General features: G+C 38.5%; 1 long non-coding RNA gene across 1 annotated transcript; it reads left to right on the top strand.

Moving 5' to 3' along the window:
* The first annotated feature begins 147 nt into the window (after positions 1 to 147).
* Positions 148 to 6,735, top strand: LOC137854057 (uncharacterized). The gene is made up of 2 exons (XR_011094939.1): positions 148 to 1,327; positions 4,763 to 6,735. It is a non-coding gene; the product is annotated as an uncharacterized lncRNA (long non-coding RNA).
* The last annotated feature ends 6,874 nt before the right edge of the window (positions 6,736 to 13,609 follow it).

The following is a 13,609-nucleotide window of genomic DNA, read 5'->3' as shown; positions in this document are numbered from 1 at the left end:
ATGCTGAGGCCATATGTGGGGCAGTGCATGCTCTAAAGTCATCTTTAGCATTGGCCATTTTTTTAATCATCCGTGAACATGATATTTGGGTGATTTTGCTGTCAATCTGCTGGAGGGATTTGGTATTCATGGTAGCAATCCCCTTCCTTCCAGCCATCTCAGTGGACTCATTTGGTGATGTCTATCAATGCAATTATGTTGAAACCCCATTAATTAATTAATGTTAGTTACTAATGGTTATGCAATTAATTGCATTTGGAATAATATAAAATTGAGTAAATAACTTCAAAGTGTTGAGTCCTATTTGGCAAGCTAATACAGCTCATCCTGCCCAATTACACTGATAAGATTTTAAACTAATTGAGCTCACACTGTGCCTCTCCATTACCTGACATTCAGAAGCATGCAGAGAAGATTAAAGGGATTCAGGAGATGGTGTGCTTGTAAAACCAGGAATAGTCATTCCTGGTTCTCATTTAAGCATAAATACATATTAACTCACAACTGAACAATACTTTGCATGGAGGTTGCCATAGAGATGAGCATTCTGAGATTTTGGGGGCTTTTGATGGCATTTCAGGTTAAAAATAAAGACCCAGGTTGCCCAGGACATCATTACACAATGGCAGGTGCGTATCCTGCGGTCCAACTGCTTGCTCACCACGGCACTACAGGAGCAGAGGACTTGCCATACCAGATTAAAACATTTGTTCATCTAACCTGACATTTTGCCTTCTGCACTGATACTCTTGAGGAAGGTAGAAGGCTCCCATAATGTGTATTACCTATCCAATTATTCTAGGTGGTGTACAGGGAAGAAATATCCTTCGAGAGCCCTGCAGGCAATTAGCTTACACCCAAAAGTGTGTTTTCAATTACCCTTATTATTTCAGCATGCCAAGCAGCAAGAGGTGGTTAATGATTGCATGAAATTTTCCAGCCTATTAAAAAAATCTGCTCAATGTTACCAGAACCTTAAATCTCATGCCAGCAAACCCCATGTGAGGCCCACAAGCTGCACTAAAACTGAGGGAGGGAGGGAGGGTGAGTGACAGATCATTCATTTGCATGGCACAATTTGTCTTTTTGAGCCTCTTGCTCATACCCACAGAATCAGTCCTGAGGAACATTTTACAGAATTATGAAGTTCATCCAGAAGCAAATCTGTGTCTTCCCTGCTGAAGTGCTTGTCTTTTAGTTTGCTCTACAGAAATGGCTGTTTTTTGTTTGTTTGTTTGTTTCAGAGAAGGTTTTGGGCTGCTGAGCTCTCAGTTTCTGCTGCAGCACTTTGGATTCAGAAGGTATTGGTGAACCACATCCATGGTATGTTGATGTCTTCTGCAAAACTCTAGATTCCCAGCAACACACCCCATAATGATGGAGAGTTTCTGATATAATGTTGTGAAGAAATGTTTTTGGATGATTAATTATTTTTTATTGAATGAGAACGGGCAGTTGAACTAATCAACAGATTGACTTCTTAGAGAATAAAACTGAAGTTCATTAGGTGGAACAAATTAAATGTTGAAAATTGAGTTGTCTTTCAACAATTGTCTTTTAAAAACTTTGCAGCAGAGATTGCACTTGAACAAGTATTTCTAATGTCACAGAAAACTGGGGTCAAAGATACTGAGCTCCATGTAAATTATATAACAAAACGGTACAAAAACCATTACCCTTGATGAGCAGTGCCAGGGTACAGAAATAGATTATTAATAGACTTTTTACAAGAAAAGATGTAGTAAATAAGGAGTGTAACAGCTTTGAGAAATTATACATTTGATACCTATTTCAACCAGACAAGAAAGAGATCTGGTCTGGTAAGTTTCTGTCCTTCAGAGAAAGCATAAGGGAGTAGTTGACAAAGTGAGTCTGCATTTTTGATTGTACCAAACGAATGCTGAACTTTATCAAACAGACATTACAAATGGGCTGTAGGTGAAATTTCACAAGACCTTCAGTCTCTGAAGGACATATACTCTGATTAAGATGTATTGAGTCATTACTTATTCAGTAAGAGACAGTTAAGTACTTCCTGCTAAAAAAATTCAGGCAAAAGGCTTTATCTTTAAGGCTCAAAGAAATTAAACTCCTTTAAGTGTAAAAGTTTCTGCTAAAACCAAAGGTAGGGGGTAAGTCCCGCTCGCAGCTGAAGATTTTAATTCAATTATTTAGGATGTCAAGAAGTCAGGTAAAAAGCAGTCTCATACTTTTCATCAGTACTGATAGGATCAAATGTGCATTTTATACATAAGTATTTCTCCTCCAAATTCTGTGGCAGTGCCTCCATAAATACCAGGCCTAGTCTTGGCCAGTGTCACATTTACTAAGGACTCATTTAATTACACTGTCTTTGCAGGAAAAGACTACTTGAGTAAATGGACTTTGAAAATGGACTAGTTAGGGAATGTGAATTTTGGTCTCTGAAGTGGATGGTGGTGTTTTAGGCACTGCCTCGGGACTCACAAAGACAGTGTCATCCTTTATATTCTGCAATGGCAGACATCTTACTTGTGGCAGGCAAAATCCAGTTGCCTCACGATGGGTCACAGCAACTGCACAGAGACGAAATATCACTTTGCCAAACGTATTTGATTATTGCAAAATTATTTTCCCCTAATACCACTTTTTCCTGTAGGAGGTAGTAGGAAAAAGTGAGACTAATCAGATAAAAATGTTTTATTTTCCACGCAGGGATTAAAAAGTAAATGTGTGTTATCAATTCAAATATTCTTAAATATGTACAAATGTAGCTTATTGAATAAAACAAATGTCAGTGAGAAAAATGGGTGGATTTACCTCTTCCATTAATCAAAGGAGTAAATTGCATTAAGATGTTGATATTTTGCTGGAACAGAAAACATATGATTCTGTGAAAGACATGTAGGAAATGCTGCAAGTCTTCTGGTAACTGCCGCCAAGATCAGCAAACATCAGAGGTAGTTGAATAATCACCAGCAGAGCAGAACAGCCATTAAACATAATGATAGAAAAGCTTCTTTTACACTCACAGACATTCACCTTTCAGTGCAATTACAAGCTGGCAGAAGAAAACAATTGGCTTTAAAACAAGATAAAGAACTAGGCAAAGAACTTGACTTTTACTGCAAGTGACTGGACTACAAGTAAATTCAGCTACTCTGCTCAGAAAAAGGAAAAAATGAGAGCAGACACTTGCACCCTTGAAAAAAAAAAAAAAAAATCAGCCTACTTTAATACTTGTATCTTAACAAATCCAAGAACTACCCAAAATGGCCAACACTTCTGCATCTATTTTAAAGCAGATAGCAGGATCACTCAGGAGAGCTCTTAGATTGATATCCATCTTCAGAGAGGTGCAGAGAAATGAGGGGTCATCACTGGCTGATGAGCAGCAAGAGCAGGATAAGGGGGAACACTGTAAGGCTGTGCCTTCTTCCATGACATCTGGTGGAATGCTGTTGTTATATTTTAGGATATAAAAATATCTTAAGATATTTTTATTTTGTGAAGGAAGTTGCCAAAGAAGATGTATTTCAGAAATAGCAGTATTTCTCTGATCAACATCTTTAAGTGACTTCTGTTAGTTCATGCTAAAAATATTTAAAAAATATAAAAAGTATACCTTACCCCTGAGCAAGAGGGCTCAGGACTGCATTTCATCTGTGCTCTTAAATGTTTTATTTTTATATTTAGGAAAGAAGATAGACTTTTAATTGAGGTCCTCTCAAGGTATCAAAATGAGAATACCCAGAGTTTTATAATCAAAGAAAATAAATTACATAGCACGCATCAGGAACAACTTCTGATTTTGGCCATTCCAAGGTGAAACGATGGTACTGGCAATCTTCTAAAGAAGATTTTATGGGGATTTAATGAGAACTTTAACGCAATCTGAATTTTTCAGAGTTAAATTTTATTATTATAAAACTTTCTGCGGGAAGCAGTTTCCTAAAGAACAAGTGACAGACAAACAATTTGGTGGGGTCCTCAGGAGTCAGGCTAGTCCATAAATTACAATGGAAAATGAGATTTTATTTAATTTTAGATATATTTTGACACTTTTTTCTTATTGTAAGCTGCATACTATTCTCTCTCTCTCAAAGAGAAAATGCTACCATATCACAGAGATGTAAGCCATTTGTTCTATGCTGAAACAAAACCTAACAAGGTTTCAGTTCAGAAATAATATTTCTCAGCTCAGTTTCAGGAAAAAAAAACCTATACTCTCTGCTGCTAAAGGATTATCTTGTTGTGGATAATTTCATTCTCTTGGAATTCAGACCACTGTGCTGTATGGAAGGTTTAGTTTCAAGAATTCAATAAAATGATAGGTTGACCAAATCCTTTTTGGTCATTGCTTGTATAGTAATATTTTACTGATGTATGTTTTTTGAGAATACTTCTATTCTCCCTAGGAAGTGTTTGTTCCCAACAAAATGGTGTATGTAAACAAAGAGAAATGTGAGTTTGTTGTGTGAAATAGCTCATTAGCTAATTACCTTCAACATGTGTGGAGAGTTCAGGGGATTTTACAATAAGCTGAAAAATTGTATTCAAAAAAAAGTGTCAGCATGACAGAGATGGGATATATTTTTTCAGAAGAAATGTAATCAGTATTTCTAAAACACTGACTGACAGAATAATCAAAACCAAACCAGGCTTGTTACAGGCAATTGAGTAAATAATATGCATGCCTGAAATTACTTTATATACTGCACTGCGTATCTGCTTGATGGTTCTGATGACTTTACTAAGAAGAATGTATTGCTTCTCAGGAAAGTGATCATCATCGTCTCCATCTCATCGCTAAGCAGGGCTAAACAGAGGATTCTATAAGAATAAGAAGCTGCCATGGAGCTGACTGATGGGTGGCTTTTAAAACTCTGTTGGTAGCAGTGTGAGAGGACCAGGAATTCACTATGTCCTGTTGAAGATCTCTTAGAAGACAGCGCTGAGGGACAGCTGAATCCTGTACCACTCTGGAGCCCACACAGGGACAAGGGTCCACATGTCTTGGTAATTCAGCTCCAGTATTCCAGGTATTTCGTACCACCCAGGTACAAAACCGGCTTATATATTCCAAGTTATATTTGTGGATTTTATATGTACAATGCATATATATGCATAACTTTCCAAATTGCATATAGTGAAATTTTCAGGGTGAAAGAAAAGCAGTGAAGTTTTCTGTTTCCTGTGTAGTTCTCACAGGGTGAAGACCCAATTCATCCTGCAGTCCTAACTCTGTAGGTGCTATGCAACAAATTAACTTTCACTTGGGTGAGTAAACCAGCTGAAATCAGGGCCACTTTTTTCACTGTACTTGGCACAGAGATTTATTGAAAGGAGGAGAAATTGGGAGGAAAAAATACCTTCTGCTTACACAGACAATGCAATTTTGGCTGAAATAACAGATATTATTTCTAAAACTACTGTATAATTTTTCTGTTATACACAAATATCTTTCGTGACACCAAATATTTTTGTCTAGTTGTAGCTTCTGTCGAGTCATGAAATATTGTAGAAAATGTAGTTTGTGATTCTTTACTATTGATGTTTAGCTGGATTTTAATAGTGTGGTGAAAAGCACTTTATAGCCAAAGTATGCAAAAATTACTTTTCTGGCTTGGTTAGTCTGGTTTATGGAGTATTCACTGAAGGAAACACTCACATGAGTGCTTGGCCATTAGCATATCAGGGCTTTGCTGTATGGAAAAGCATTTAAGCACTTAAGCATTTCACTGAACTGAAACCACATAGTGTAAAACAGTATTACAAATTGTCATAGGTAAGTACATTAAGCTGGAGCAGAAGAAAACTCTTAGAAGGGAGGAAACTTGGGTGCTTCTCAGAAGTAAGAAAAAATTAGATGATGTTCTTTACAACAGAAAATAAGAAGGGGGGAGGGGAGAGACTAGGAAAGAGGAAAAAACGAAATGGGGTAGAAGCAAAATGTAAGAGGGGCTGAGGGGGAAATTGAGATTTTAAGAACAATTTGAAGTTTAATAAGTTGGCATCCGTGCCAGTCAGTTTCCTTTCTGGATGCACTGAGGGATGATGTTAACACCTCAGAGGAGGAGAACAAATTGCCTTAGCTTCCTGGCTCTCATTATTTGCCTGACTAGTGACCACCCTGCAACTTGCCCTAGCGATGTTGTAGAAGGATGTGATCCCTCATTGCTCCCGACCAACCCCAGTGGTAGCTGTGTCAGTCAAGCATGCATCAAGATGATGCTTCAGGCTCATCAAACACCATTTGCAACTCAAAGATTTCCTTTTCCTACTGCTGTGCTAACTTAGGGCCCAAATGAATCCCTGGAGTTCAGTTTCACCATTGAATTCTCCCTGGATTGCCTGAATCTATTCATTTTTCTTCTGCTTCTCCAAGAAATGGGTTTTAATAACAATTTTACAGGACACATTTGCAGCATAAATTTTGTTGTCTGTTGTTTTTCTTGTATTTTCATTCAGGAAGACATTTTAAAGTCTAGTAAATTTTTACATTTGCATACTCCAGCTGTAGGAACTTACACAGTGATTTATAGTGTGAACATATAATCAAACTCCTGGCTAGGACCCCTACTGTGAAATTCGACTGTTCTTCCACTTTCACATTACATTTAACAGCATGTAAACTCTGCACAAAATAAACTTCTTGTAGGCATTAAGCTTCATTCTCTTGTTGGAGAAAAACTGTCTTCATTACCCTGCCAATTATATAATGCTTTCCTTGTTAAATATAAATATGTGAATGTACACATACTTTGTTTGTATTTTTTTAATGTTGCTAATGGATGATGTAGTTCTTTACCATAAAGCAATAAAGATATTGCAATATGAAACAAAGAACAGACTTTATGCAGGAAAGAATACAAAAATTCTGCAGCCAGAAATAAGACCAATATCCTCTAAAAACAACGGTCTCAGGATCTGAGTTGCAGCAGTTGGCTAACCTGTGTTACCTGGTGCTTGCTCTGACATGTATTTATGTCACCCAGAAACCAAGAGAAGAGCAGGCTGACATTTCAAGCTAAGTGTTATTCATGTCAGCATCTTGGAGACGTTTGATCATCAGACATTGCTGCAATACATTTGAAAACTCGTAATCTGCCAGCTTTGGAGGAACTCAGCAGCAGGTGATTTGGTGGTTTTCTTCCTCCTGCTTTTGTCAACATTTTTGAAACAAGGATCTCTTTGGCATTAATGCATTCAGCTGCTCCAATGGCTTCAGTTTCCACAAACTGGTAGCCCTTTTGTCTTTCACTACTTTGCTGATTCACCAGTGCATCGACTCAGTGGCAGTCCAAGCACCATCAAGCATCAGCAGCATCAGTTACCCATGCTAAAGCAATTATTCCATTAGAGGGTTCTCATTGCCCTCATCATGTGCCTAATTTCTGCATGATTAAAGTGTGCACTTGGCATTGCTGATGAGCTGGACCACACTGTCATCACCAGCACTGGTCCCTGCAAAGGGTGACAGTTTGATCCTAAGCTCTGAACAGCCCCAGGCTGACACTCTCCGATTTTTTCTGAAAAGCTGTGATGTTTCCTTTGAAGGTCAGTTGTCCTAAAACATGTACAAAGCACTTGTACATCTCTGTGAAGCCCTTCAAGCAGAGGTGCATGTCTTGCCCAAAACATGACATGAAATTAAGGAACAATGTCCCAATAACTAAGACACCCCAAGGAAGTACAGATGTGGAAAGCTGCCTCTCCATGTTTATTTGATGGTTGACTTGCTATTGCAATCTCTGACTCTCTTTTCCAAGGGAATCCTCTCTGTCAGTTTGTTCCTTCTGCTGTTTCCACACACTACTTAAGCACTGGGCTGAACACAGTTATCATTTTCCTCATGGACTTTTTGGGTTGCTACCTTAGTATTTGAATTTATCTTATATTTACTGTTTCATAACAACAGGGTAGGGCAATTTGGACCTCCCTACTGTCTCTGCTTACAACTGTCCTGCTTGGTGAGTGTCGTCAAACCTCATCTCAGGAACACTTCCCATAACTGTTTCTGAAAGCATGCATATTCTATCTTTTTACCTACTCTGCATATTAATTTTCCAGGAATTTGCTAGTTTATACTTAACTAATATACTAAAATATATTTTTATAAGCAACTTATTTCTTAAAGTTTATTTTCCTCACTGATTAAGAACCAAAAACCTTCTAGGAAGCAACTGCTAACCTAAAAAAATATGACATCTGTATACTTCCTTGCAGCTGGCAAGTCAAGGCACAATGCCCTTTTTGCATAATAGGCAAGATTATAATCTGCCTCGATTAAAGGTGGGAAGTGGTAGGCAAGGTTCACACTAGGCACCCCCTCCATTCTCCATTATTTCTACTTCTTTCTACTGCTGACATCCCGGCATGTTTCCTTTCACCTCCAGTCAGCTCCTCTTTGGTCCTTTCTTCCCTCACACCTACACCATAACTCTGTACACCCTTTTTTGCTGGTAAAATCCTTCATGCCCTGCTTCCTGTCCTGCTGCTGTCTCGCTCAGCAGCATCCTTCTCTCCTCTCATCATTCACATCTTGCTTTGATCTCTGGCTGCTGCAAGAAGCTCTATTAAATTTAAGCTGTTCACAAAGGCAACTGTTTGATAACCTCACGTATACTAAACAGCTCCTTTGCCTGGGTGATCCCACTGACTTCAACAAGAGTAATAGTATTGAACTTTGTACATTAATAAACAGGAAAAAATATCATGAATAAATCAGTTGGAAATATATTTTGTATTGCAGCTTGGCTGTGAAACAAATGCACATTTTCTAATAGTCAATTAATATTATACTAACCCCTAAAACACATGTATCAGAAGACAAGACCCACACACGGGTTCATATTCATAGGCAATAAATCAAGCAGGAAGAGGAGAACTGTGCATTACTTTTTCAAATAAGCACAATGATCTTGCAGCCTCAGAGCTCACTGTTTGATTTAATCCATAAATCTTAGAGAGAAAAAAACAGCCCCCCCAAAATAAATAAATAAATAAATAAATAAATAAATAAATAAATCTTGGTCCCAGAATTCATTTTTTCAGCTCATTATTTATTTTCAGCTTGTATATACTGAGCTGGGCAGACACTAAGGGGATGCTGAACAGCCCTGAGTTGCAAAGAGGGGTTTCCCAAGGCTGGACTATGTTACCGTTTGGATGTGACCCCTCAAGGGCAGTAAAACTTTGGGATCTTTTTTGGCCAGCTATATCCTAAATGAAGGAATGGATACAAAATCTATGATGGAGGGTTGGAAGAACTGCCAGGGGAAGTCCATGCCTGGCTTGCCCTATTTCTTATAAATTTTGGTATGCACTTTCTATTGTTCACTGCTGAAATTGGGATAATGTGTTAAGCAGACTCTAGACCTTATATTGTGTTTGGGGGGGTCAATGCCTACATTTTTTTCAACCTAAATTCAAAAGTCACTTCCATCTTTTTATAGCTACAATGGATCTATTACAGAAAAAGTTGCAGTTTCCATATCCCTTAGTTTACAGCCAAAGTTTTAAAGATATTCTAGTAATTTACCCAAACTATTAGACTCCTGTGACAGATCCTCTCCTGCTGACAAGTGTGAAAAGGCACTGTCAAGGAGATGGCAAAAACATATGCTACAATGTCTTTAATCAATGAAAGGGGTTTTGCTTCCTTCCAGACTTACACAATTGCATTAAGATTTAATTGGTAAAACTTATCTCAGGCTTCCGGACACAGATTTTTCATGAACAACTATGTTTAATGAGCAGTATGATCAAGACAAACTTCTGTATTGAATATCCATCTACTCTGATGTTCTCCAGCACAACAGGGGAAAGCCTCTTCCTCTAAGCCTTTCCGTAAGAAGGCAGTCTCTCAGATATGTCAATGCAAGCAATGATATGTCAATGCAAGATGCTGTGTTGTTGCTGCTGTCCTCCAGTCAAGGAGTCAAATAAGAAATTTTGTTTTGCTGCTTTTTAAGAACTCTGAACAAGTTTGGCATCCTAACCTTTTCTTTCTGTTCTTGCAATTCCAAAAAGACCTACTATTTTCATTCTTCCTGTTCATGTGAAAATTGAGAGTGCTGTACATAATCAAAGCCTGGGAATTTACACTCAGTTAAAATAAATATGGGGATTCTCCTTAAAAACAAAACAAAACAAAAACAGCTGTAGGCAGATAAACAGTTTTATAGTCAAATCAGAGAACAGAAGCTCCTGCTTCCAAGAAAGAAGAAAGTGATTGGCAATAGGCTGAAGGAACGAGAAGAGGAACTGGAGCAGGAGAAGAAAGACTATTGTATGAAGGGGTAGCTTCCAAGGAAGAATATAAAGTGGGGTTGCTGTAGAGATTCATGGTGTTCAACAGTTTGTTCAGGGCCCAAGTTTGCATCCCTGGGTATTTCCAGGCCAGTCACCTCCCCTAACTACTTTGGGTTGTATTCAATGCCCAGACTGAAGCCATGGTACCCTCTCTCTGGGTTCAGCAACTTGCTGCTGGATGCTGAGCAAGAAAGCTTGTGTTTCCCTTTGCAAACTAAGATCATCGATCCAAAGTCAACACCAGCCTCCAGCCCCAAGCATGCAGTAATGCAGCATTACAAGAGTTGTTAAACTGCCTGCAGAGCTGTTGGCAAGATAGTTTTAATACTGCTAGAAGCTATAGAAATATATATATTTTTTTAACTCCAGGAATAGGCCATCTGGCTATACTTCCACTCTCAAAAAAATGGGAGAATATAGGTCAACTTTTTTATTTTTAGTTTTTGGTGGAAACCACTCAGGGGAGTTGTGAATGAACTTGACATCTCTGTAATCTTAGATAATTTCAGAGAAGCTTTGATCTTGGGACTCCATGAAATTAATTTTGTAAGGAGACTTCACAGGAATGAAGAATTAGACTGCCGTCTTGCTTCTCTAAGGTCGCAGAGATGACTAATATCACAGTTTAAAACACATCATTTTTGCTCTCTAATTAAGAAAAAACACCTTGGTTAATTGCTTAATTCCAGGTGTAATACATAGTCAGTAATATTAACTGCTGCATCTATTTATGGTGACACTAGCAACAGGAGGATGTAGAAGTAAAAGAAAAATAAAGAAAACTCACACTAAAAATATATTTGTAATCCTCTCGTTTCTCCAGGAAAAAAGGCTTAGATAGAAAATATTGATACCAGAAAAACAAACAAACAAACAAACATAGTTTATATCATTTAATTATGCTATTTTTGTGATTCTAAAACACACTGCTTTTAATATGAAATTACCTCGTGTGTTAAAAGTAATGCCAAATTACACACATAAAAATGTTTTGGATGGCATGGTTAGGTATGGTTTTTATAGAGGCCATGACTTACTTACTATGAAGTTCTGTTACACTATAACGGTGTATATATTTCTGGTATGTCTACAGAAATACTTCATGTCCAATCAGGAACTGCACAAGCTCAGTGTGGAAGAAAAGACAATGACTGTGGATACTGACATAACTGCTGAAGAAGCCCAGGCATAAACAGTACATAAATGTAAGTTAGGGGTCAGATTTTGGTGGTACAAACAAGACAATTGGGAAGCAAAAGCTTGCCTTTTCAGGTTTAAAAACAACCACGAAAAGCACCATGATTTGATTGAAATTAGAAATGCATCTATGTTCTTTTCCTTTTAATCATTCAATTTTTAGTTCAGTCGTTTAATGGCTTGTTAAAATCTGTCCTCAGTTATTAAAACATTTCTGTATGAAGATGGTTTAACATCCCAAGGACTTGCCTTAAATATATACTTAGTACTAAATAAAATTGAAGCAGAATATCTGCAGTCCTTCATTTTCATATCTAATGTGTACAAAGCACCACTTAAGGAAAAGGAAGCAAAGGGCTGAAGGGCAATTATGGGTCCATTTACTCATTTTCCTTTCAGTTTTACACCTGTACCAACATTATTACATTTACCAGTTCTGCATTATGCCATAAAGCCTTTTCAAAATAGTTGGAAAGAGCATATTTATTGCTGTAAACATCAAGACAGGAAGCTGCTGACTGCAGATGGGTAAAAGTGTCTTTAAAACAGGGATGCAGAAAATAATATTTCTATGTGCTCCAAAGACTGCACTTGCAGAGATTGGTGAGACACTGGAAAGCTGTGGCCCTGTAGAAGTGAAAAGATGCTGGTGTGTCTGATGTACTGTATTTCGGTGTCTTTCATTATGATTCCCTCCAAGACAGATGTAAAGTAGCACCTTCTACTGTTTCATCCATCTTATTTTAGAAGTTAATCTAGGGGCATCTTCAAAATGATATCTGGTGTGCAAAGTGAAGCATCCTTTAATTTAAGGGTATCATGCACCAAAACTAGGAGTGCTGTCCAAGTGAGATCAATCTGCTCAAACATTTTCCAGGTCAGCAGGTGGGAAAACTTTTGACCAGTTACAAGATGTCAGACAGCAAAACATTGGCAGGGCAGAGAAGAGCAGGTGAACAATTTACAGAGTTTTCATCCCTTGAAGCACTGTCTCCTCTGTTTAAATTAAAGGTAACTTCTCAGGACATGAAGGAGAAAAATGCGCACCTTTTCCTTTTTGCTGCTAAATGGACTTCATGAAATTGCCTTAAAAGCTGCAGTTTTCAGACAGAACAAGTACCGGGAGAAAAGGGATCCATTACCATTTTGTTCATGGAAGAGTTTGAAAAATGTCCAGTCTGGCTGGTGTACAGCCTGAGACAACTGCTCTGAGTCATGTAGACAAGAAGAGCTGACCCCCCAAAGAGCTCTGAAAACTTCAAATCTTGGTTTAATTCTGCTCACTGTGTTCCATGCCAGTTTGGCACTAGTGTGGCACAGCATTCCCAAGTTAACCCCAGCTCCACACTAAGAGCTCACCTGAAGCTCTTATTCCTCACAAAGCATCTCCTGCACTTTTTTCTCTATCCAGTGCATCTGAAATTTTCAGAGTTTCTCACATCTATAGTGTTATACTCTGAGCCAAATTACTCCTAATCAGTCACCATTTAACACAGCCTTCACTGAATATCTCTGCCAAAATTCATGTCACTCCCATGGCCAGGGCATTGACATCCTTTCCAGGGAAGATTTAATTGCAGCAGCCAGAATGTTTCTGACCCTTGTCATTCTCTTTCCCCAGCTGCTTGTTCCCAGCCCAGTTCACCCTGCTGCCAGCACACCAGCACAAGTCCTCCTTTGCTACTCACAGATGGTCACACATCCTCTTCTCCACAGCTGCACATCTAGGATATGAAGGGAGAGACACCGAGATGCAGAGCCAGGGAGTGGGAGGATATGTCATTCCCTTGGCCTGGACCTACATGCAAAGCCCACTTTGGTAGAAATATGGATAATGCTGCCTGTGCACATAGCAAGGTTCCCTTTGTGAGTGTATATGTATATCATACAGGTTTGTTGCTTGAAAACGGAATCTTATTTGTGCCCAGCTGGGGAAATTCCTCCTGAACATGTACTGCTGCTGGTGCCTACTGGGATTTCCTTCCCTGCACTCGTTGGTCCTGGACTCTGGTCAGGTTTTCTCTCAGGGTTTACCTGGTCCCTTGGCATTAGCCGGTGTACTGACTAGCAAAGTAGCAGGCCCATTATTCGTAGAGACTAACAAATATCTAAAAGT

This window comes from Anas acuta, chromosome 3, assembly GCF_963932015.1.
Source record: "Anas acuta chromosome 3, bAnaAcu1.1, whole genome shotgun sequence".
NCBI classification, from domain to species: domain Eukaryota; kingdom Metazoa; phylum Chordata; class Aves; order Anseriformes; family Anatidae; genus Anas; species Anas acuta.
Note: the sequence above shows the minus strand (reverse complement) of the source record. Positions and strands in the feature narration are given on the sequence as shown.